The sequence below is a fragment of the Vombatus ursinus genome, unplaced genomic scaffold (genome assembly GCF_900497805.2).
Source record: "Vombatus ursinus unplaced genomic scaffold, bare-nosed wombat genome assembly UNPS02005286.1, whole genome shotgun sequence".
Taxonomy (NCBI): Eukaryota; Metazoa; Chordata; class Mammalia; order Diprotodontia; family Vombatidae; genus Vombatus; species Vombatus ursinus.
In genome coordinates, this window is record NW_020945064.1 from 9,793,167 (window position 1) to 9,818,966 (window position 25,800).

The 25,800-nt window shown below is 39.8% G+C and overlaps 1 non-coding gene across 1 annotated transcript; it reads left to right on the forward strand.

Moving 5' to 3' along the window:
• Window positions 1-5,591: 5,591 nt before the first annotated feature.
• On the forward strand, window positions 5,592-5,699 carry LOC114032450. The gene has a single exon (XR_003567833.1). It is a non-coding gene; the product is annotated as a U6 spliceosomal RNA (small nuclear RNA).
• The last annotated feature ends 20,101 nt before the right edge of the window (window positions 5,700-25,800 follow it).

The following is a 25,800-nucleotide window of genomic DNA, read 5'->3' on the forward strand; positions in this document are numbered from 1 at the left end:
TTCCTTCCTTTCTTCCTTCCTTTCTTCCTCCCTTCCCCTCCTCCTTCCTTCCTTCTCCAGCTCTGGAGGAGGGGCACAGAGAATATGCCAGGAAATTTGGTTATCTGATGTTGGCTACTGCCCCACATGAACAACTGTGGCCTGGCTCTCTACAGGATGCCCACATTACAGCCACAATCAAATTGAAAAGTTGGGCCCTAGGGTAAAATTAAGATTATATGCTTAGGGGGTCAGCAAATGTTGTCCCTCAGTTTCGGGAATAGAACAATCTATTACGAACCAAACAGTACCATGGACAGAGTATTAGGCAAGTCAATGTGGCTGGGAGATTAATGATTGTCTGTCTACCCATCTTAACAAATGCTTGGGAGCCCATGTGGTAGATTATCTTCTCTCCACTCCTCTGGGAAGGGCTTAGAATGGCAGGAATGTTAATGGCTTTCTAAGACTGAAGATTTCTTCCTTTGAATGTGGCTAAGTCTTTCAGATAAACATCATTGAAAACAGAAAAAAAAAAGGTTTTGGATTTGGAATGCCATCTTTCCTGTCTGGTATAACCACAACTTAAATGCGTACAACCCTAAAGAAGAGTCAGTAATCACTGAATTAAACATACTTATGTGACCCTTCAAACTGTAAACATATCCCATTTGAAAGACTGGGTTCCTATTTCACCGAAACTTAGGAGGTGACTTTAGGCAGAGTTATTACTATCAATGCTGCCCTCTGCTTGAATCCACAGTGACTACTCTCCTCCATTGATATTGAGAAGAAACTAATGGTTTCCTCCCTTAGAAGAAAAATTGACTTTCCTCAGTCAAGCTTTGAATCCATACAACTTCTCAGGCTTTCGGGGTTGGAACCAAATTTGAATCTTTGGAATCTGAGCCAAGATTTTCCCTTTCTTCAGCATTGTCATTAAGTGACTTCCTGGGTCAAGGGCAAGGTTTTGTAAAGCTTTCTCTCAGGTTCCCACTATGGTCTGACAGTGGAACATGTTGATGGTTTAAGTGTAAATAAATTGGACATTGAGATTAAATTTCCCTTGAAATGCAAAAGAGTTTCATATTTAAAACAAAAAAATCCTTGGCTAAAATCATCAATGGGTTTGGCTAGGCCCAAAATATTTTTCTTTTCTTTTCTTTTCTTCTCTTTTCTTTTCTTTTCTTTTCTTTTCTTTTCTTTTCTTTTCTTTTCTTTTCTTTTCTTTTCTTTTCTTTTCTTTTCTTTTCTTCTCTCTCTGTCTCTGTCTCTGTCTCTCTCTGTCTCTCCCTTTCTCTCTGTCTCTCTCTGTCTCTCTCTCTGTCTCTGTCTCTCTTTTATTTTTTGACAAGTGGCTAGTGACAATTTCACAAAAGCCACAATAGGGTCAAATCAGAATTAATTGCCTGTCCAGATCTTCTAACATTCATCAGCAAACACAGGCTAAGTCCCTCTAATTTAGAACATGAAAAGGAGCAGTCCCTGAGTGTGGTGGCACATGCATGTAATCCCTGCTACTGGGAGACTGAGGCTGGTGGATCACTTGAACTTTAAAGTTCTGAGTTTCATTCAGGCTAAAGTCAGTCACGTATTTGCATTAATTCTGGTAACAGAACTCCTGGTTATGAGGCAGCACTAGGCTGCCTAAAGTGGGGTGAACTTGTCCAGGTTATAAATGGAACAGGGCAAAGCTACCCTGCTGGTCAGCAGTAGGATTGGGCCTGGAAGTAGTTTGCTACACTTCCAGCTTCTTGGGTGAGGTATAGAGACAAAAAAGAAAGAAAGAAAGAAAAAGGAAAGGAAGAAAGAAAAAAGAAAGGAAGAAAGAAAGGGAGGGAGGTTAGGGAGAGAGCAAGGAAGAAGGAAGGAAAAAAGAAAAAAAGGAGGGAGGAAGAGAGGAAAGAAAGAAAGAGAAAGAGAGAAAGAAAGAAAAAGAGAAAAGAGAGAAAAGGATACAGAAAAGGTGAAAGAGAAACAGAGAGAAAAGAGGTGAAAGAAAGGAAGAAGGAAAGAAAGGAAAGAAAAAAAATAGGAGAAAGAAGGAGAAAAGAAACAGAGCAAAAGAAAGAAAAAAAATACATGTGCTAAGCCCCTCTAATTTAAAATGTGAAAAAGAAGCAGTCCAAAATATTTTGATAGGGGCAGGTGGGCTCCTCTTCAAAATCATAATGAAAGAATTTAGCATTCTTTACGTTCCCAGGTGCCAAGGAGGGAAAAAAAAAGGACCTGGAATTGCGGAAATAGGTGCTCCTCTCCTCCTCCTGTACCACCTCAATTCAAGGGCTTGTTAGATGGTTCCAGAAGAGTGAGGGAAGTTTGAATGAAAGTCAAGGAGTGTTGACTTAAAAAGCTAGATGGTTCAGCAGTCTCCCTGCCCTTCTGCCTTCTCTTTCATTTCCTGTCTGCAAAAGGAGGATGAACCCATAGGTCTGGGAAATGCCTGCGTTTCTTTTTTTCTTCACATGTTCACCAATTCAATGGCATTCTATTCCATACGTATTCATGCTTAATGAATCATGTACTAGCCAATGCAGATTAAAATAGCAAATGTAGGAAGAGTGGCTGGGTAAAAAGACAAGGATAAGGCTTATTTATTCAGGGACAGATCTAACCTAACCAGGATTCAGTCATTGATTCTGCCAAAAGACAAGAGAAAGTGTTATTAAATGTTTCTTGGCAATTCCATGATTCTCTTGTAGATGCAATCAGGAAACTGCCTATTGTGAAAATAGCCCCTGATCTCACTAGAGGAGGTACCTTCTGCAGCCCTGTCTGGGAGGCGGAAGACCATATCTTCAGACTTGCAGAAAGCAGTTTTTGGACTTTGTAAAATCTTAGCCCTTGGATTGCAGCAAGTGATTATTCTCTATTTATCAATGTGACTAAATTTTCAAACAAACAAGAATTTCCACATGAAATAGTTGTGGTAATTCAAGTGAAACAACAACAACAACAACAATAGTATTTAAAGTATCAAATGGAGATTTCACTTTGTTTCAGAAGTGATGAAGATATGGGGAGGAAAAGAGAGTGACTTTCTTATAATAAAAGAGAATAAACCAAGTTGCTCTAATAATAATTATTATTATGTAGGACTTTGAGGTTTGCAAATTATTTTACACACATTATTTCATTTGATGTTTACAGCAACCCTGTGAGGTGGATGCTATTATTATTTCCACTTACAGATGAGTAAATTGAGACATTCCTGCCATTTTAAATCCTTTCTAGAGGAGTGGAAAGAGGTTAAGTGACTTATATTCACCCAGCTAGTCAATGTGTAAGGCAGGATTTAAACTTGGATGTAATGCTCTATCCACTATGCTTTTAGGCTGCTTCAGTGCAGGAGGGAGTGAAGTCCTTTTTTTTTTCTTCAATTCAATTTAGTCTATTTTAGTTTATCCAAGAGGGGGCGAGTATTGAGGAGCATGATAAATTACTCTTCAGTTTGATCTCCTTTGTTTCAGAGGCAGGCAGTGCCCTTGAGTGCCAGCTCTCACCTTGGCTCTGATCCTGATGGGAATTTTGGGGTTTGACAACTTGTCACTCTGCGAGTGCATATGGATGTCCAGGCACTATTGAATCAGTTGTATTTTGTTTTAAATATTTTTAATAATTACAAACTCATTAAAACTCCCAACAAATGTTGGCTCTCAACAAGTCAATAAACACATAAAAAGACAACCCTTAATAACATCACAATCCTTAGTAAAAGCATGAAATTTGTGCTATTTGTATTTCGATGAAAATAATTATGTTATGTTGTTTTAGAGTATTGGAGTACATTCTAATAAACTTCTTAAATACTTCAGTGATTCTTTGAGCTCAGCAATGTGGGTTTTCTCTTCAACACTGTAGTTTGCAATTCATGCTATGGGATTCTTGCCCATGTCTCCTGTTGATTCTCCATGGGTGTTCAACCCAATGTTCCTTCCTTGAGGTGTTCTACAGATTCTATGATGTTGTATGATTCTATAGACATTCTATGGATAACAAGTATAGCCCTGGTCTACCTATCTGTTATTCTTTGCTCATGTTTACATGACTTTACATGCTCATGTTTACATACCTTTATTTCTAATCATACATTCTCTGGATGATCTCTCTCTCTCTCTCTCTCTCTCTCTCTCTCTCTCTCTCTCTCTCTCCCTCTTTCTGTCTCTCTGTCTCTCTCCCTTTCATATATTTTTCTCTTTATCATCCATCCATAGGTATAGACATAGCATAACAATTTTTCTCTGCACCAGAAGGTTGGCCATCAGGTGATCATTCAATCATCAACAAACATTTATTAAACACCCACTATATGCCAGACATCATGCTTAGCTCTGGAAATATAAAGGCAAAAATGAAATAGTTCTTACCTTCAGGGAGTTTACATTCTGTCATACATTCTAATTGAGCTTTTCCCAATATCATTGAGCTAGTAAGTGTCAAAGGCAGAATTTGAGCCTATATCTGACTCTGGCTCCAGGTGTACTGCTTTTCCTTACTATACCACATTACCTATCATATGTATCTCCTTCTGATCCTTTCTTTAACTTATGCACCAAAATGTTGCTAAAAATTCAATTTAACAATCCAATAAACATGTATTAAATTAGGTAGATAGACAGACAGATAGATAGATAGATAGATAGATAGATAGATAGATAGATAGATAGATAGATAGATAGATAATTTTTTTGGCCATAGAAACTTATGAAGATTGTTTAAGACACAGAGGGATCTTGGCATTTATTAATAAAGGGAGTGACCACAGTGATAAAAAGACAGATGCTCAGTGTTATTGAGAGAATATGAATGTGGAAAATACTAACCAAAGCTCATAGTTATAGAGTATCTTAAGGTTGACAATGCACTTTCCTCATACCAGTTCTGTGTGTTATGTAATGAAAATATTATTGTCTCCATTCCACAGATGGGGAAACTGAGGTTTATCTAGAGCTACACAGCTAGTTAAATGTGAGACCTGGCATTCGAACATAGGTCTCTCCTTTCTCCACATAGTGTTTTTTTCCCCACTATATCACATTGCTTGCTATAGAAATTCACTATTTCTGTATGCCCTCTGTTTTTTCTTTCTCTCTTTTGGCAATACACTAAAAAAGTTATTATTGCTGGTGTTTGTTTTTTAAAACTCAATTTAGCATTTTAATAAACATTTATCAAGTACAATCTGTATGTAATGTACTGTGCTAGGTCCTGGGGAAACAAAACATTCCCTGCTCTCAAGGAGTTTACATTCTATTGGAAGGATATATATGCACAAATAAATATATAGCATGATGAAAATTCGATGGGACAGGGCACTCACAGTCGGGGCAAATGTAGGAAGGCTTCAAGAAGTAGCTGTTACCTGAGCTGAGCCCTAAAAGAAGGTGAGGATTTCTAGAGACAGAGCTCAGGAGGGGCTGCACTGTGGACACCATGGAATACATATGTGGCCAGTTGGTTAGTCAGTCAAAAAACAGTTATTAAGCACTGACTATGTGCCAAGCACAGTGCTAAATTTTGGGAATACAAATACAAACAAAATGAAAAATAGTTCCTTCTCCAAAGGAACATTCTAATGGGATAAGTTAACACATAAAAAGTGGGGGAGGAATGTGCCTGCTTTGGCAGCACATACACTGAAATTGGAATGATACAGAGAAGATTAGCATGGCTTCTTGCAGAAGGATGATATGCAAATTCATGAAATATTCCATATTAAAAAAAATAAAAAGGGAGTGGGGGAGGGGGAAGGTATCCATGGTGGGGGTTGGGTAGGATATAGTGGAGAAGGCTAGAGAAACAAAACTGTAGGAAGACATTGAGACTCTGGACCACTGTCAGATGGTAACCTCCTTTGAGGCAGAGATTGTCTTTTGCCTTTTCTTCTTTGTATTCCCAGAACTTAGCACAGTGCTTGGCACACAGTAGACAATACATGGTTATTCTTAGATTGGACTTATTCTCCCAACCCACCCATGCAGTACTAGGGTGGGTCTTCAGAGCAAGTCAACATCTTTCCTTTCAGGTTCCAGGAGCAAGTCTGAGAAGTTAGGGTGATTCTAGTTCTATCTACTATAGAAGGAAATGGCCAACCACTCCAGGATCTTTGCCAAGAAAACCCAAAATGGGGTCACAAAGAATTGAGCATGAATGAAATGTCTGAACAACAAGATTGTCTATTTGAGTGCCTGCTATTAATCACCAGTAACTACTGCCCCAATATCATGTAACCAATAAACATTAATTAGTTTTTACAAAGAGAAATTGACAGAAAATATATAGAAAGAAGTTAAAAAAAAACCAACTCCCTGAACTCACGGTAGGCAGAACACACTATCCCTTCTATCATGTTGGTCTCTGGGGACACCAGGCTCAAACTCAAAGGGATTACTACCAGTCATCTGCCCCCACCATGTTCACTTCTGATTGTAGCATAACCAATAGATGAGTTGCTCTTTTGTTGAAGGACACAGTGCCTTGGCTATGGTGTTGATCCAATGCTGATCTAGGTAACTAGGTTCAGCTGCTAACAAACCTTAGCATGGACTCCCATTGTGGAACCTTTGTTCCTCCAACCTTATGAAATCTCACAAGACCCTGTTCCAAAGGAAAGAAGACACAAACAGGAAGCAACCTCATCCTGGACACAGGCTTCCATAGGAGGTTATGTGCTCATAGGAGTCATATGAAATAAAGCTAGAAAGATAGATGGTAGTTGGATTGTGAAGAGCCTTAAATGCTAGGCTTAGGAGTTTTTAAGGGAATGGGGAGTCACTGAAGATTTTTGATTAGGGGTGTGACTGGCTTGTGTTTTGGGACTATCGATTTGGCAGCTGTGTGTGTCGCATGGTTTACAGAGGTGAAAGATAGGAATTAGGGACATCAGTTTGGAGGCTATTAAAGTCATCCAGTTGAAAGGTTGTTAGATCCTGGACTAGAGAGGTGACTGAGTGATTGGAAATAAAGACAGGCAAAAGAGTTTGCAATGGTAGAACTGACAAGACTTCACAATTGATTGACAACTTGGGGATGCTGTGGAAGATGACTCTTAGGTTACAAACCTGGGGGACTGGGAAGGGCTGTAGTTTTCATATCTGTTATCTATGCTGGCCTATCTTAGAATCAACCAGGTGGCACAGTGGATAGAGTACCGAGCCTGGACTCAGGAAGACCTGAGTTCAAATCTCACCTTAGATGCTTACTAGCTGTGTGACCATGGGCAAGTGACTTAACCTTTGCATGCCTCAGTTTCCCCAATTGTAAAATGGGGGTGATAATTATACCTACCTTCCAAGGTTGTTGTGAGGATCAAATGAAATAATATTTGCAAAGTGCTTAGCAATAGTAGGTGCTTAATAAATGTTTATTTCCATTCTTCCTTGTTTTATATCACTTCATTTGTCTTTCCAACTTCTTTTGTGTTTTTATACTTGTTATTTTTTTATGGCATAATAGTTGACTGAACTCTTGTGTAGGCCGAGTAATCAATTAGATAATAGATACTGATCGGGTTCTATGTACATGCAGTATGCCATGATGGTTGTCGTTGTTGACAGCAGCAATGCCATGACAGGTGGTATGGAAGATTCAGAGATTCCTAAGCCACAGTCCTTGCCTTCAAAGAGCTTATAATCTTACTGAGAAGACAAGATTTGCATAACTAAAAGAAAAGAACACCAGACTTGAAGTTAGAATTCAAATTGATTTAAATTTTTATTTTGTACCTACTATGTGCAAAGCCCTGTGCCAAGTTTTAATTCCACCATTGCCACTACGGGACCTTGGGTAAATTCATATCTCTTTCTGAGGCTCAGTTTCTTCATCGGTATATGGGGATAACAATAGCACCTATCTTCCGGGGTTGTGGTTAGGATTACCTCAGGTATTACAAGGAAAGTACTTTGCAAACCTCTAAGGGATATGTAAATGCTAGCTATTAGTGTTATTAAGCCTTTAAAAAGTTATAGAAATGAGAAATGTGAGGAGGTGAAATCCGCAGGGGGTCTGGAAGGATAGGTCAGAATTGGACTGGCAGAGTTGGAAAGAAAGGGCATTTCAGGAGGAGGGAACATTATGACAACTCCTGGCGGGAAATGAGTCCACATTTCAAAACTAACACTCTATTTGGCATGGTTTGCAGATTCTGGTTATTTATGTGGGGATAGGCCTAAGAGAGCTGGCTTTGGCACATCAGAGGTGAACTGTGCTAATGAGGCTCTTTGGAGGTGTCTCTGCAGCCCCAGTAAGGGTTTTCCAAAGGCTGGTATAGACACATGAGCGAAGCCTCACCCTCTTCTCATACGTGAAAGGCACAGGCCATGAAACCCTAGAAGGAGGCCCTTAAAATTGGACATTTTGAACCTGTGGAAAACATGACCCCAGAAAACACTTGCCAAGTGTCTGCAAATCCAAACTTCGGAGGAAGGGAGAGAATTCCTATTCCTGTGTGGCAGCTTTGGTTACTCATTATGGGGGCCCTGGAACTAGATACTGCATGGTATCCTATAGTTAATTCCACCAGAAGGGACTGAGTAGCAGCTGGGAAGCCTCCTTGAAAAGCCAAGCACCCTGCTCACCACGCTTCACGAGGCTGCTCTGCCTTAAGACTTAAAAAGGAAGCTTACTGGAGATACCAGCTGTTTAAAATGGGTATTGAGCCATAGCTCCTGCACCTGAGGAAATGGGCATTCAGCCTGAAAGGAGCGCATCATGCCTGCTTCTCATTTTTTAAAAAAAAATATATTTATTTTATTTTTGATTTATGGAATAAAACCAGCATTTCTTCTCATTTGAATTGCTCCTGTTTTATCTTATTCTCCACCATCTCTGGCCAAACTGATTATTTGATAGTGGAGTGCACATGACATACGGGGTCTGAAGATATCAATTTAAACACCAGCTTTGCCACATTCTATGTAGATGACAGGGGACAAAATCTCTTCTTTCAGGGCTTCCATTTCCTCCTCTATAACATGAGGGAGATTGCCAAGTTCAGAGGTTTGTAATCTTGTGTGTATGTGCATGACATGGAACTCCTTGACCAGGGGTGAGAAACCTTGGGACTCTTTCTCAGAATATAAATTCTGAGATTTTAAATAATTTTTTTATAATTTCAAATAATTGATTTTAATTTTATTTTAAATTTTAAACAATTGAAGGAAATGTTAGATTTTAAATAATTGAAGAAAATATTAGATTTCAAAAGTAGAGATATAATTTCCCCCCACATCCAAGTTCATTGATCCTTTGAGTTCTATCAGTGGACCCCAGGTTAAGAATTCTTGAACTAGGAGATCAGTATGATACAGTGCAGAGAATACTGAACTTGGGGCCACAAGAACTGAGTTCTAATCCTGGCTGTGCTAGGTACAGCCTATGTGACCTTGAGTAAGTCATATTCCCTCCATTGGTCTCAGTTTTCCCATCTGTAAAATGGCTGGGTTAGACTAGATGATCTTTAAGGCTTCTTCCAACCTTATATCTATGAATTAGGATCCTAGGATCTCTTGGTGTTTATTCATTTCCATCATGTCCAATTCTTCTTCACACCATTTGGAATTTTCTTGTCAAAGATATTGGAGTTATTTGCTATTTCCTTCTCCAGCTCATTTTACAGAGGAGGCAACTAAGGCAAACATGGTTAAGTGACTTGCCCAGGGTCACACAACTAGTAAGCATTTGAAGTGAGATTTGAATTCAGATCTTCCTGAGTCTAGGCCCAGCACTTTGTCCACTGTGCTATGTGTGTAGCTGCCCCTATGATGACTTAACTTCCTTCATACTCCACAATGCAATGATTCTTCTCTTGTGGCCCTTTCCCTTCCACTTCTTAGTTTAATCCAGATAGAGAGGAGGGGATGGAGGTGTCAAAGTAAATATAGTGTCTAAGTAGCAGGAAGCCAGAGTTTCAAGCAATTTCTTGACTTCTAAATGGAAACATTCTATTGTCTTGTCCTGTTGTTCTTGGATCTTTGATATAAATACAGATAGTTTGACCTTTCTTATTAGCTGAGCAATCCTGTGTTCTGAGAAGCAGCCTGTCTTGGGGATATGAGAAGGGTTTGGAGATAGAAGACTTAATTTCAAACTGCTGTGTGACCTTGGGCAAGTCACTAGTCCTCTGCAACTCTCTAAGACTGTAAGTCACAGAGAAGGTGCCTTATCCAGTAATTTCCCCCAAATCAGTAGAATCACAAATTCCTATCTTCTCTCTCTGTGGTAGAGCCCGAGATTCTGTATTAATAATTCTATGGTTATTTCCATCTCACTAAGCATTCTCAAGTTTGCTGAATTAACTACAAACTTCTTGTCAAAGTCTAGCACGTTTCATACCCCAACTTTCAGTCAGTTAATGATCATTATTAAGCACCCAGCATAGCTAGCATTTATATAATCCCTTAGGGCTAGGCACCTGTACTGACCAACTTACCTTTCCAGCCTCATTGCCCTCTCTAAACCTACTCGAACTCTTGTAGGATCATAGATTTAGAGCTGAAAGAGACTTTAGGGTCAACCTAGTTGAGCCTATTCATCTTATAGATGAAGAAATTAAAACTCAAAGAGGCTAAATGAATTGGTCATAATCACTGTTACCAAATTTTGGAGGCAGAATTTGAGCTTATGTCTACCTGCCATGATGCCTTACCTAAAAGCTCCTAGAACATTCCCAGGACTTTCCTGATTCTGTTTCTTTTGTTTTCTCTTTCAGAAAACCTTTCTCTAATCCCCTCCCCCAAATTTATCTATTTCAAGATAGACCTCAAATGTCTTCACTTTACCTTCATGAAGCCTTCACTGATACCCTCTAACTAGATGTGATATCACTATAGAAACCTCTGAACTTTTCATCTGTACACTTTTTATGGACTTTCCCCTATTTTCTCTTACAGCTATCTGTGAATTGACTTTTATCTCTGTGACTACACTATAAGCACCTTAAAGACCCAGATTATATCCCCACAGTGTCTTGAAATAGTAGATACTCAATAAATATTCATTGGTTAAAATAAAAAAAAAGAATTGGAACCAAAGTGGGTCCCCAACAATTGAGGAATCACTGAACAAAAAAGAAAATTGTATATGACCCATGAACTGTTACATAGAAATATATATGGAAAGAAAGAAAAGAGCATCTATTGAATATTTAAAACGCAAATCAACTCAACATGTGTTTATTAGGTGTTTCCTATGTACTAGGCACTAAGTGCTGGAGATACAAGGAAGGCCAAACATGTGGTTCCTGCCCTCAAGGAGTTCACAATCTAATGGGGGCAGACCATGTACATATGCAAGTAATTATGTTTAACTAATATATATGTTATGTATATATATAATATGTATATATCTATAGCTATGTATGTAATAGATTGAGAAAGGAGAAAATTTTAGAAACAAAATAGGGACACAAGATAATTTTGTTACTGCCTTTTAAAACTAAATATTACCCTTAAGTAAACTATGTAACAGTTCATGGTTTATATACAATTTTCTTTTTTGTTCTACATATATTGAAACATTTGTTTTTATTAATTTTTATTGAGTACGTAGTAAAAAGACCTTTTTAAACTGAATGATAGTGGTTGTGATCTTTCATTCCTGGGGTGGACCAAAATGACATCACTATGTTGGGGTCAAGGTACAGTGTATTTGACTGGCTGATTAGACTTATATGAGCTTGGGAAGTTCTACCACAGGTCGGGCACAAATAGTCCATATGAACATTTGGAGTGGAGATATCTCTAAATCTGTGCATCTCATGTTTCTTTTGAGCTACTGCAATTCTGTTTTGCTCGTAGAGTATAGCATCTTCTTTGATGTGGGCACTCACAATTCATTCCAGAGCTCTTCAGAGAGACCTTGAGAGTGTCCTTGTGTTGCTGCTTCTGACCTCCACGCGAGTGCTTGCGCTGTGTGTTTTCTGTAGCATATTCTTTTAGGTAAACGTATGCTTGGCTTTAGAACAACGTGGCCAGCCCATCACAGTCATGCTCTCTGTAGTAGAGTTTAAATGCCTGGCAGCTCAGCTTGAGAAAGGACCTCAGTGTCTAGTACCTTATCTTGCCAGGAGATCTTTGAAATCTTCCTAAGACAATTCAAATGGTTCAGTTTCCCAGCGTGGCGCTAGCATACTATTCAGGTTTTACAGGCATACAATAATAAGGTCAGCACAACACTTCTAGAGGTTCAGTTTGGTATTAACCTCTTCTCTCCCATACTTTCCTTCAGAGCCTCCCAAACAATGAGCTAGCTCTGGCAATGTGTGTATCAACCTCATCATCTATGTGTACATCCCCGGAAGGCATACTGCCAAGGTAAATGAACTTGTCCACAGCATTTAAAATTTCTCCATTGGCTGTAACCAATGGTTCCATGTATGGGTGGTGTAGTGCTGGTTAGTGGAGAACTTCTGTTTTCTTAATGTTGATTATCAGGCCAAAATTAACACAAGTAGCAGAGAATTGATCCATACTCTGTTACATCTTAGCCTCAGAGGCTGCATTGAGGACCCAATCACCTGGGAACAAAAAATCATGCACCAACTCTCCCTCCTTTTTAGTCTTGGCTTATAGCCTTTATAAGTTAAATAATTTTCTGTCAGTGTGGTAAATGCTGTTTTCATCTTTGTTGAAGGCTTATGACAGCATTGCTGAAAACATCATGCTAAAAAGTATGGAAGCAAGCACACAGCCCTGCTTCACTCTATTGGTGACTGAAAAAATGTGAGAGCTTGTCCATTATCCAGAACTAGTGCAAGCATGCAGTTGTGGAAAATCATTTAATCTCTCCAGGCCTCTGTTTTTCATTTATAAAATGAGCATATAGTTCTGTATGATCTCCAAGTTTTCATTCAGATCTAGATCAATCAAGCAGTCAACAAGTATTTGTTAGTCACTAATAATATGTGCCAGGCACTGTATTGGGATTGGGAATACAAATGCTCTTCAGTAAAAAGAACTATGCAAGATTGTGTCATTTTTCTTTCTCTAGGTTTTCCTTTCCTTTTCTTTCTCTCTTTCTTCTTCTTTTTCTTTGTCATTCCTTTCTTCCTTCTGTTCTTTCCTTCCTTCCCCTCCTTCCTCCTTTCTTTCTTCCTCTCTTCTTCCTCCCTCCCTCCTTTCTTTCTTTCTTTCTCTCTCTGTTTCTCTTTTTCTTTGTTTCTTTCTTCTTTCTTTCTTTTCTTTCTTTCCCAAATAACCCCTGGCTATCTGAAATCAAGCCAAATAGCATTTAGATCTAGAAGAGATTAGAGGCCATCTAATCATTTTTACAAATGAGGAAACTGAGGACTATAGAGGTCCTGGTCCTGTAGCTAGTCAGTGGCAGAAGCCAAGATTCCTGACCAAATCATCTCTTAGAGGAAAGAGCTCTGGATTCAGAGTCAAAAGAATTGGGATAGAGTCTGAGTGATTTGGAGTGACACCATTTTTCTGGCTCTCGGTTTCCTCATCTGTAAAACAAGGGGTTGAAACCTTTCCTACCTAATACTTGAGTTAGACTTCTTATTTTTAAACAAACCATAAGAAAAACAGATTAGAAAATCATCTGGAGCCCTCTGGGATCGCTGCTGACATACAAGCTAGAATGATGTGAAATATGGAGTGGTATGTTTCTTTAGTAATTATTTTTATTAAGGATAGACCCAAACAGATGGAGAGACCAGACAGAGAAGCAAAGACCCAATGTGATTTGGAAATGGGGAAAGCACAAGCAAGTCCATCTCCAGGGGTGAGTAAACACAGCTCAGGATTGGGCTTCACTCTGCTGGGGCCCTGGTTTTTCACACCTTCACCAGGGCTAGGTGTGGAGCCACTGTAAAGTGTGGTCTTGGTTACTGACCCACTGAAGGGAGCTGTCAAGGGGCCCTCCAGGAAAACCAAAGGCTTTAGCTATGAGGCCAGCTTTGAGGGGCTGTGTGAGGGAGTGTTAGGTAATCAGAGAAAGATAATGAATGGGGCCTCGTGGAATGAATGCTAGGCTGGAGGAAGCCTTGATAAAACTGCCTGCTCAGCATTTAACCAGTTGAGAGGGATTGAAAGGAAATGCCACCGGTTTGGGGCAAGAGAAAAGATTCTCAGGGATTTCTTAGCTCTGCCTTTGCTTTCTTGGGAGGCTGAATTTGTGGTCCTTTGAGGGAACGGGACCCTCTAGAATCCTAATGTTCTCTGGACAGAAATCTCTTGTGCAATATTTCTGTGTTTTTTGCATGAATTTGACTTCTACTATTACATTAAGGAAATCATCCCAAATTCTTTGCATTCTTTTCATTCCCGAAGAGCCCAAGGCACCAGATAATGAGCAGTGATTTCCATGCTGACTCTGGTGTCAGCGTTATTGGGTGTCCTTAGGAAGCTTGACCATCACTGCTGATAAAAGCAGCTATAAATAGTGTGTGTGTGTAGGGGGGTAGAATCTTTGAGTTAGGTTATTTGACAGCCAGCCAATCAACAACTTGAGGAAGAAAATGGCAAACCAGTCTAGTATCTTTGCCAAGAAAACCCCAAATGGGATCACGAAGTGTCAGACATGACCAAAAAATGACAGAGCAAGAATAGTTAACAGCTAGACTCTCAGAAGGTATTAAAGGTGGAAGGCATTTTTGAAATTATTACTTCCAATCTCACTGGGCAGAGGAGAAACTGAGGCCCAGAGAGAAGGAACTTATTCAGGTCACACAGGTTAATAGCTGCACAAGGAAGAGGCAGATAGTTCATTCACCCACCTTTGCAAGGCTTGTGGACAATCTCTGACTGACCAGCATGACTAACCTCAAAGGTTTCTCATCATTCAGGGGTGTATCTGGGAGAGCTTGGCTGGGGGTATAGAAATTTTTATTTCTCATTACTCCTTACTTCCTTCTCTCCAAGAATCCAAATCTAATGGTAAGTTGGACAAATCTCTCTCTAGTTTTAGCAGCCATGGAGAAAGGGAAGGAGATAGGGTGCTATTATCTCCTCAGGTATCTTGAGAGGTTTCTGAAGATTACCAGCCACCTAGTGCCATCTTTCAGGCATATTTTTCAATCGCTGATGTAAAAGGTTGCGATGTCACCTAACCTAACCCCTGCTTTCTGGCAATACTGTCCCTGAACCATCTTGCAAAGATGGCTGAGTTGTCTACTCTTTCCTTCAAAATATCCACGGGGAGATTCCATGGCCTCTCATACTGCATTTCAGGGTCATTAGAGAAAGTATATTGAGACCAGATGACATTTCAAAATACGCTCTCCTCCCTTTTAAAACGGTGTCTATGAACATAATGATTTCTGATGCTACTGAGAAAGAAACAACCCTTTAAATGAGTGGGCAAGGTGAGCCTGTTTTCCATAATAACCTTCCCCAAAACCAGTTTCTCACTTTCGTTTCCTCACACATTTCCTGTTTTCTAAATTTATTTTGCTGGAGAATGAATGGAGGGGCCCTATCCCCTCCCTCCCCCGGGCTCCCTGCCTTTCACAGCCAACATTACACTTTAGGCAAGTGTTAAGTGAGAGTTTCTAGCACTGGCCTCCTTAGATTACAGTACTTAGAGACTGTTTGTTGTCTAGTGAAGGCCTCGGGTTAAGAGGCATTCACTTAAATTCCTGAGAGGCTACCCATTTGTGAGAGGGGTCTCTGAATGGAGCCAGAGGGAAGAAGGATTCTAAAGGAGAGATGGAGGGGTTTCTTGTATGCTTTTGTACTTCTCAAAGTCTTTAGCCAAAGGACTTGACCATTCCTTGAAGTGTGTGCTTTCAGTAAATCCTTAGCGCTGCTGAAAGATTCTTATATTGGGGTAGGAATCAGGCCCCCCCCAGCCATGCTAATTGACTTTGGGCAAATCCCTTCTCTGGGACTCAGTCTCCTCATCTGGAAAGAGAAAGATTTGGTTAGATGATCTCTAAGACCCAGTCTTCCAGCCCAGGGCAGCATGGTACAGTGAAGAAGTTTTTAACTATTTTTGTGCCTAGGACTCTTTCTGCAGTATGTTAAAGTTCATGCACTTCTTTGCAGCACCATATCTTTAAATACATAAAATAAAATACATAGGATTACAAAATAATCATTTATGTGGAAATACAGTTATCAAAATATTTTTAAAAATATACTCTCGGGTGCCAGGTTAAACACCCCTGGCATTGGAAAGAGAATTGGTCTCAGAGTCAGAAGAGCCAGTCCCAAATCAGACACTGATTGGGAAAGAAATCACTTAGCCTCAGCTTCCCGTTCTGTGACATGGGGATAATAAATTGAGTGCTTGTCAAGCCTTAATAGCTATAATCATTGGAGAGGCAACGTGGTATCATGGATAAAGAGCAGGCCTTAAGGTTAGGAAGACCTGGGTTCAGGTTCTGCCTTTGACATAGACTGGCTATGTGGCCCTGAGCAAATCACTTAAACTCTCAGGGCTCCAGACAAATGTCTAAGACTATAAATTGAACAACAATTGATGCTCTCTATTTGTAAAGGGAACTTTCAAACTGCCCATATATAATGAAATTACAGATGAAATGATTTTTACATATATATATATATACATACATATATTTGTGTCTAATGCTAGCCATCTCTTGTGCAGGAGTGTGGGAGAAGTGAAGATAAAAAAATGAATAAAATAAGATCAAAAATCACCTCCTCTCTCTGGGTTGTTGTGAGGCGAAAAAGTAGATAGTACATCTGAGCCATCATTTCTATTCAGTCCTGGAAATGGAGTAGGGGAACTGGCTGGGAAAACATTTTATTTTTTTGCTTAATAATTTCGATTTATATATTATATAAATAATAATTTAATACGATTTCCTCATATATGCTCCTAAACTTTGCCCATTTAATTGTGGGGAAAGATAAGCCCTTAGTTAAAGCCTGTCCTTTTCCTAAAAGCCCACACAGAGCTCTAGCCCTCCAAAAAGAATCAGATTAAAATTGTGCTGAATTGTCTCCTTTATCTCTCTCTCTCTCTCTCTTTCTCCCTGTTTTCAGCAGACCCATCATTCTCTCTGAGCAAGGAGGCCTGGCCCACCTATCCCCTCCAAGACTACCAGGGAGTCCTAGGGCAGTCCCGGAGGCTTTCAGGTAAACAGACACTTGAAACTCTTAGCAAGGAGCTGATAATAGAAGGGCTTTCTCACATCAATTTAAAAGTGTGGCCAGTTGAAGAGCCGAGGCTTAGGCTCTTCTTTTTGGGTGTCCGAGTATGTGAGTGGAATTAAAACGTTAATACCAGCTGACAAGCGAGCATTAGACTATAAATAGGGCTGAGCAGCCCTCCTTGAAGGTAGCTGTGTGCTAGTTTATTTAAGGCGATAATACAGCTAATCGAGAAAAGACTGCTGAGTCCATGCTCCGGCTTGAAGGATCCAGGTTTTGGGGGATGGGCTTGAGGAGAAAAATCTTGCTTAAACAACCTATTTTTTTTTTTAATAGAAGTTAAAGTTAAAAAACAAAACAAAATAAAACAAAACCAACCCACAACTTCAAAGTGTTTTTCTGTGCCTGGGAAATCAGTCTCTCTGGCTACAGTGTACATTTTCCCTCAATAGGGAGCCCTATTAGTCTTCATTTCTACAGCACTGGTTTGGTGAATAAAGTCCTTTGGCCTTTACTGTTTCCTAACTCTTTCCTGCTCTGGCCTTCCTTTTTCACTGACCTCATCTTTTTCCAGGAAATTGGGGTGGGGGCAGGGAGAAGGGTTTTCTCTTTGCTCTCCTCAAGTTTGATGATGGGAAAACATAGAATGCAGAGCCGGGAAGGAACCTAGAGATCACGTCTTTCAAACCTCTTGTTTTACACAGGACAGAGCTGAGGCCAGTGGAGGGGAGAAGGCATGCTGTCCAACTGTTCATTTAACAGAAGAGGACATTGCAGCCCGGAGGTTCTTAACTTTTTTGTGTGTCCTGGACCCCTCTGGCAGTCTGGTGAAGCCTGTGAACACTTCTCAGTCATGCACTTAAAGGCATCAAATAAAATACACAGGATGACAAATAGCTTATTGAAATAGTTATTTCAATTTCAAAAAAAATAAAAGATAAAGTGACATGTCCAAGGTCCACAGGTAGTGATAGAATCGGGATTTGAATTCAGGTCCTCTGACCTCTATCTGTGCTCCAGGCTGACACAGCCTCTCAGGATAGTGTAGTGACAGGATTTTTGTTGTTTTTGTTGTTGTTTGTCCTTCATTCTTGAAGAGTACCATGAGATCAGGAAGGTGATGTCATGACATGCAAGTGAATTGGATCTAAGTGAGTGTGCAAAAATACCGGTATTACTTTCTCCTCCAAAGCCATATGGGTCCAGTGGCAAGATACAGCTCAGGATGACTGGAGATGGCCCCTGTAGTGAGAGGAACACTGGGCTGGAAGGTCCAGAGACTGGGGTTCTAGACCCAATTCTGCTACTTGTGACTTATATGACCTTTTAGGCAGGTGACTTCTCATTTTTGGCCCTTATGTTCTTCATTTGTAGGGGTAAGACTGGATGACCCCTTCCAGCTCTAACTGCTAATGAAGCTTCACAGGTCACGTGTTTATTATAGCATGGTGACTGTGCAGACAGCAGCCTACTTATGGAAAGATTCACAATTAGTGAAGAAGGGTGGGGTGGGGTACCAGGAAAGTGGATCATTGAAAGATGGGAGGGTGGTGAAAGGACCTACTTCCAGCATTTACACAGTGAAAAGAAATAATGTGGAAGATAAAAAACAAAACTGACCTTACAGGAGAAGTTGATTTCTGTGATTCCCTTGGCTTCTTTTGTGGAGGGGTCGTGTGATTTCGTGGGAGTAGCTAATATTATTAATAGCTGACATTTATGTAGCTCTTTTATGTGCCATATACTGTGTGAAGCACTTTACAGTTAGTGTCTCATTTAATCCTCACAACAATCCCAGGAATTAGGTGCTATAATTATCCCCATTTTTGAATAAGGAAACTGAGGCAGAGGTTAAGTGACTTGCCCAGGGTCACACAGCTAGTAAGTGTCTGAGGTCAAATTTGAACTCAGGTCTTCCTAACTCCAGGGCCAGCTCTCTATCCATTGAATCAACCAGCTGTAGGAAAGCAGTTTTTCTTCCTTTGTACCTTATATAGTTGCCTGGTAGACACTGAGAGTTTGACTGAGGTTCACCGAGCCCTGAAGCACAACTCAAAAATTCTGTAATTTGACAGCTAGGCTTTGCCCATTGGGCTGGTAACTGACCTATAGTGGATGTATTTAGCAATGGCGCCTCCATTTCCCTCTTCCCCATCATCTCACTCCTGAGAAGTATCTGAAGGTCACTTGTATGGTCATAAGAGGATGTGATCACTTAATCAGGACTGGACCTGGATGAAGCCTTTTCTTTCTTTGAAAATATTTCAGGACTCCCCAGACTCCTGGATTATTGGGACTCAGACCCTGCCCACATTGCCTCTGGGTTATTTTGGTTGAGACTCAGTATGCAAATAACAAAGGGAGGAAAGACTTTTGCTCTGAAATCCAGTGAATAATAGGTCATTCCATTTTCTTTGGGTTGAAGCATAACTGCAGACTTGGGGAGGGAGGGAGCAGTTAAGAGAGAACAGCCCCACTTGCCTGAGTTTGTCCAAGGTTGGGGTTGACTGGACATGGTGAGTTTTTATCTGTTGGCAGCTAACGTGTGCTAGGCACAGCAGCGGTAGCAAGCTTCAGGGAAAGTAAGAAGCTGTTTGTTGGCTGGTATTATTTATGGCGCAGCTGCCTGGAGTGAGGGCCTTGTACCTACCCTAGACACACAACTGCCGCTTTCAGACTTTACAATCCCTGAAGGTATTTGTGTATAAAAGAGACCCTGTCACGTTTATGCATGCTTGATTTATTTGATATCATTCATTATTCTTTTCTTTGGAAGGCTCAGACAGTGAAACATTTTGGGGGCACCAGCTCTTACTTTCTCACTGACATTAAAAGAGGGCGAAGGATCCTTTCTCCTGTTGAAAGCTTTGTTGGTTCTACCTTTGGGGTTTCATGGAAATAGCCCTGATTTGGGGGTCTAATCCTGGCTCTTCTGCTTACTCTCTGTTCAGTCCCCAGCATTTAGACTGAGATTTAAGATTTACAAAGCACTTTACCAATGGTATCTCGTTCAGTCCTTACAACAACTCTGGATAATAGTAGGTGCTATTATTTACTCCATTCAGTAGATGAAGAAACTGAGACAGATAGAGGTTAAGTAACTTGCCCAAGGTCACACAGCTAGTAAGTGTCTGAGGCTGGATTCGAACTTGTTTTCCTGATTCTATGAGTCCAGTTGTTTCGTTGCTTCATTAATAGTAAGCCGCCCCTCCCCCTCCCCTTCTTTTTCCTCTGGGCTGCAAGTGATCTCTCTATAAAATGAAGAGATTGAACTAGATGATGACATGGTCTCTGGGTGACTGGAATGCTCTGTGACTTTATCTATTTCTCTTTTTTTCCTAACTTAGGATAGGGATTCTTAATCTTTTCTGTTGTCATGGACATCTTTGCAAGTTGGTTGAAACCCTTTCTCAGAATCACGTTGTTAAAAGAATAAAATAAAATATCAGATTATAAAGCAAACCAATTCTATTGCAATACAGAGATTGAAATAGCAACAAAACAGAGAAAATTTATGAATCTCAGGTTAAGAACCTTTTTCTATAGCAAGGGTAAAGTAAGTTTAAAAAATGGTTTAAAAAGTCCCAAAGCTAAAATCCTCTTATATTTTGTTATAATTATTATATATTCTTATAATACATTTATTATAACCTATTTTATTGTAATGTGTTTACTATAATATAAATGTTTTTAAAAACCAACTTTAGAGCCGAGAGGAAAGGCTTTTTTTCTCTTAGTAGTTGCATGTTTCTTGGGAATCACCATCCCAGTAACTACCCTTAAAAATATTAAAAGTTGGTTAATTTATTGCATTTTCTTGTACTTATTCTGCCATTCAATTTTTTTCCTATAGGAATTTTTTTTCTTTCATTTCATTTTATTAGGTTAATAAAACTTGTTTTTCAAGCTTTTGGGAGGGGGGGTTCCCTGGGGTGCAATCATCCTGGATGTCAAATTCATCAGGTACCTAATGAAAGGACTTTGGAGGCCTCCAACACATCTGTACCTGCAGTTCTTGGTGTCTCATAAAGGTATGGACTTTGGTTACATTGTATATTTTGTCTGTTGGTTTCCCCAATTTCTCCAGCCAGATCTGCCGCTTTTTCAGATTTTATATTCGGTTTACAACGACACAATTTCTCTCCACTCCCCCCTATCCCCCTCCACTCGCTGACTCCCTGAAATAAAATGAAGTTTCTGTAATAACATGAACTAGAAATTTGTGGATGGGAGAATTTTAGAACATTCTAGCAAAGGGATGTTGGTGGGAAATGCCTTCGCTCTCATTAGAGAGAAGGATATGGGCTAGTGGGTAAAGAAGACATAGCCGGCTATTTTAAATAGGAAGTAAGGGCTGAAAAAAATGTCTTTTTCTTTCAATTCTCACCCCCGCCCCCAGTGGAGAGTGGGTCAAATACTTTTTTTTCTGGTTGGTGGTGGTGACAGTGAAGAATGGGTTATGTCTGCCTGTGGTGGTGGTGGGGTGTGTGTTCGTGGGGAGGGGGTCAGCTTGCTCATGAGAGGCAGTCAGCCTCTCCCCTTTCCTGAACATCTTTTCCTCCTAACCAGGGGCTCTCTCACCTTCCCTACATACATATATTGTGGATGTTCAAGGTTTAGCCTATCCAAGACTTGAGACATAAGCTCTTCAGGTACTCAGGAGAGATGTGATTTTGGAGTCAGTCAATTAACATTTGCTTTGTGCCAAGAACTTTGCTAAACTCTGCAATATAAATAAAGACAAAAATCAAGTAAATTCTGCCCTCTAGAAACATATTCTAGGTATGTAACAATATATCCATAGAGATGGAAGTGGCTGTAGAAACAACATAATCTGAGATTATCTCGAACATTCCTATTCTTCCGTGTGTTATGGACCCCGCAGGTAGGCTGGTGAAGCCTTTCTCAGAATAATTTTTTTAAAGCACAAAAATACATAGGATTACATAGGAAACAAATACATATGCACACATACATGGATGCCTTTAAAAAACGTCCAGAGAAAGTGCCTTTATGTTTTATACATAAATGCATATGTATTAATGTATATGTCTATGTGTGTATATATATATATATATACACAAATATTTGTGTGTATCTATGTGTGTATAGGTACACATACATACACATATACAAAAATATGTATACACATAGATACACACAAATTCCTAGACTTCATTCAGTTTAAGAACTCCTGATTCTAGTCCAACTTTTTCATTTTAAAGGAGAGGAAATTGAGGTCCAGAGAGATTGGGAAGGGACTTGCACAAGGTCACACAACTGGTCAGTGGGAGAGACAAGACTATCTCTTAATCCTCCAGAGCCCCTTTTTTTGAACCTTCTAGGAAAGCATTGAGCAATGTCAGTGTAACAAAGTCATATTGGTGTGGGGGAGTGCTGGGGGTGGTTGCATTGAATACGGGGTTCCTTGAATTTCCAGTTTCTAGCCAGTTCCTGCCTATCCCTTACTTTTAACCTTAAGGTAATTTTCTTCTTCTTTAATAGGCAAATGGATGTATGTGAGGGCTCAAGGATCCAGCTCTACTTTAGGATTTTAATTCATTTCTCCACACTCCTATTTGACCCCATTAGAGATTTTTTCTTCCTTTTTCTACCCCTTCTCTTTGGGTCTCTGTGTGTTCACATCTGCAGATGGCTGAGTAAAGAGCTATTTTGGGAGTCAACTAGGGTCTGCTCTCATTCTCTTGCAGGGTCCTCCACAATTTATTATCCACTCTGCCTTGGTGCCAAATTAAAGAGATCATCCGTATTGGTTCACCAGATTTGGGGAGCTATTCCTTTTGATACTTGCGACACTGAAAACTGACTTGTGAACTCCCAGGCAGCAGAAGAATATTAATGGTAAGTCTGGTTCTCCATTTACTCTGCCTCCTACCCCTCTCACTTCACTGAGGAGAGCTCTGGGAGGTCTGTAAGGTCGGGATAGATCTATATTGTAAGCGGCACTGACACTGGAATGGCATTGCTACTCCATTTGGGTCTGTTGTTGTACTTAAAACAAAAAGACTATTATGAAGCCGATAGATCAGCTGCTGTAAAAGCTTCCATAAAGCCCTGATCACTATATGAGGTTATAACAGCCGTGTTAATCTTCTCTACAGTGTTTACACAGCTAGCTCATCCATGGTGTCGCTGGACTTGGGCCAGCTTGCTAGAGAACATTCTTGATTAAAAAATGTAAAAGTTGTGTTGCTTTAAGCAGTGACCCCAGGAGTTTACATATACCTGAGTTATCAGTTCCTTCATAATTCATGGATCTGCATTGCAAATTTGGGGGAGGCTGGTTTAAATTTCACACTTTTCTAATCCAGTTGGGGCAAAGGATTTAATTACACTGCCATTCCACCGTGGAGGTATTAGCCTGGGCCTCCGAAAAAGGAAACTGGGTCTATTTTGGAGATGCATGTCAGGAGGCCTCAGTTTCACCCCCTTTTCATAGAAATGTTTTGGGCTTCTGGTTGGGTTTTCCAAATTAGATAAGGAGGTTTATGGTTCACACTGGAGTTGAGTTTCTCCCAACGCCCCTGCCTAGTTAGCTGGAGTCTTTACAACAAATGATTACCCCAGTAATATATTTGGAAGTGTTTTTGACTCATTGACATTCTGAAAGGTCATTTATAGGGGGAGAAGAAGCATTTTAACTATTAAAATATGAACTCTTTAGAACATGAAAACTGAAAGAAATAAAAAACCTAATTTTTTCCCTCATCTGTAAAACAAGGATAATAATAGCAGTTACCTCCCAGGTTGTTGTCAAGACCAAATCAGAGTAACATTTGTAGAGCACTTCATTGTTGTTGTTATTATTATTTCCTTTTTCAAACTCATGTTTTCCTTTTCCACTTCTAATCCCCTCCCCCCATTACAATATATACTTCTATCTTTTTTTTCCCCTATCCACTTCTATATTCTTCCTTTACTTCCCAACCCTCGAAGGGGCAATCAGGGAAGAGGGCAGCAAAGCAAAATGTATTTGGAAAGATAATTTTCCCCATGACTGTAGGAATGGTTAGTGTCCTAAAGGCTGTTTCCCTGTGTGCAAGCATTTTAGCTTTATCTTCTCTCTTAATGAACCCTGCAAAATTATAACCCCTCAAATCCTCCTAGTCTAGCCGAATTTCAATCTCTTTTATTTTATGGGGAAAGGGAAAACAACCTTAGGTTGGGCTGGCAACTGTTTGTTTTCATTTTTTAAAAACAATTTGTGTTAAATGTATGTTTAACACAGTAGAACGAGAGAATATGTCAGTCTCCATCTTTCCTCAGTTACTCAAACTGACTGAAAAATAGCCTCTTTGATTAAAGTTTTACATATTACACCTATGTCTTAGCTCCCATATTTAGGTGATCTTTCAAGAAAATGTTCTGCTTTTGATCCTGGAAGAAAGGAGGAAAAACCCCAAAACCACTCACTACTATAATCATGGAAAGAAAAGCATTTCTCAGGTTAGCAGGACAGATACATTGTGATATATGATCTTTTGAAAGATATTTGGAAAGGTGAAGTCTTGCCTAAAGTATAACTTAATCTCACTAGGGCAATGGGCACAATCTGGAATGCCCTGCTCTGGCATGCATCGAGTGAAGGCAGCCAACCAGTAGCTTGCATTAACCCAGATTCTTTGGAAGCAGGATCCATCTGTATTTCACAACTGATCATTAAATATAAAACTTTCCTGAGTCAAACAGGTTTTAGAGAAAATACAAATCAAATACTTAACACAGCTAACATTTCCTGTCCGGGGAAGCATTTGTTTAGAGAGAGTGAAGTTTTTTTAAAGTGTAGTTTCATTGGAAAACCAATTAATTTCCAGCCTGTGGCAGGATGTATTAGCTCTTTAATATGATTTGCTTTAGGCTGATTTTTCACAGAGCTGAATGTGTAGACATTTGGCCCAGTGACTCTTTGTAATGTGTAGGCAGGGGACTAATGTTCAATATCCCAGGTTGGAATTTATTTTAATGCATACCATTATCTCTGGTCACAGGAAAGATTAAAATATATATATCTTCCCCTCCCCTTCACCCTGCTTAGTTTCCTTCTTCTTGTTCTAGTCCTGAAAAAATGAATAATATATTTTAATTCGTTGTATTTCCTCTATTGATTGTTTAGTTAGTGACTTTGCCAACTTCCTGGAGGTTCATGTCGGATTCTGCAAAAGGAGTGCATTTCCTTTTGGAATGGGGACTGAGAGAGAGGCAGCAGAGTCCGGGTTCACCAGCAAATTGTGAGTACACAACTTACTTTCTTCCTCTGTCCCTCTCTGGGTTCTTCCCTTCTGCTCTTCCTCCTCTCTTTCCATGGACACAGATTGTGTCTGCAGCATAATCCACTGTGATCTCTCTCTCTCTCTCTCTCTCTCTCTCTCTCTGTCTCTCTCTCTGTCTCTCTCTCTTTCTTTCTCTCTCTCTCTCTATCTCCCTGGTCTGGTCTAGACTTGAAGTAAAACAGGATTTTGACAATTTCTCAAATGAAAAACAAAAAAACACACCAACAAATGGGAAGCCCAAGAGACGTATGAAAGTATAGGACAGAGGGGTACAGGACAGAAAAATGATTTCACACACTGTAGTTACATATTTTTATTTTAAGGTTTAGAAAGATAGAAATTAGATAAAAGAATTCTGTTTGATTTAAACATAGAGTGAGTTCCTCTACTGAATTTACCTATTAAAATATTTTCCCCAGCTCCTTTCCTTTCCTTTCCTTTCCTTTCCTTTCCTTTCCTTTCCTTTC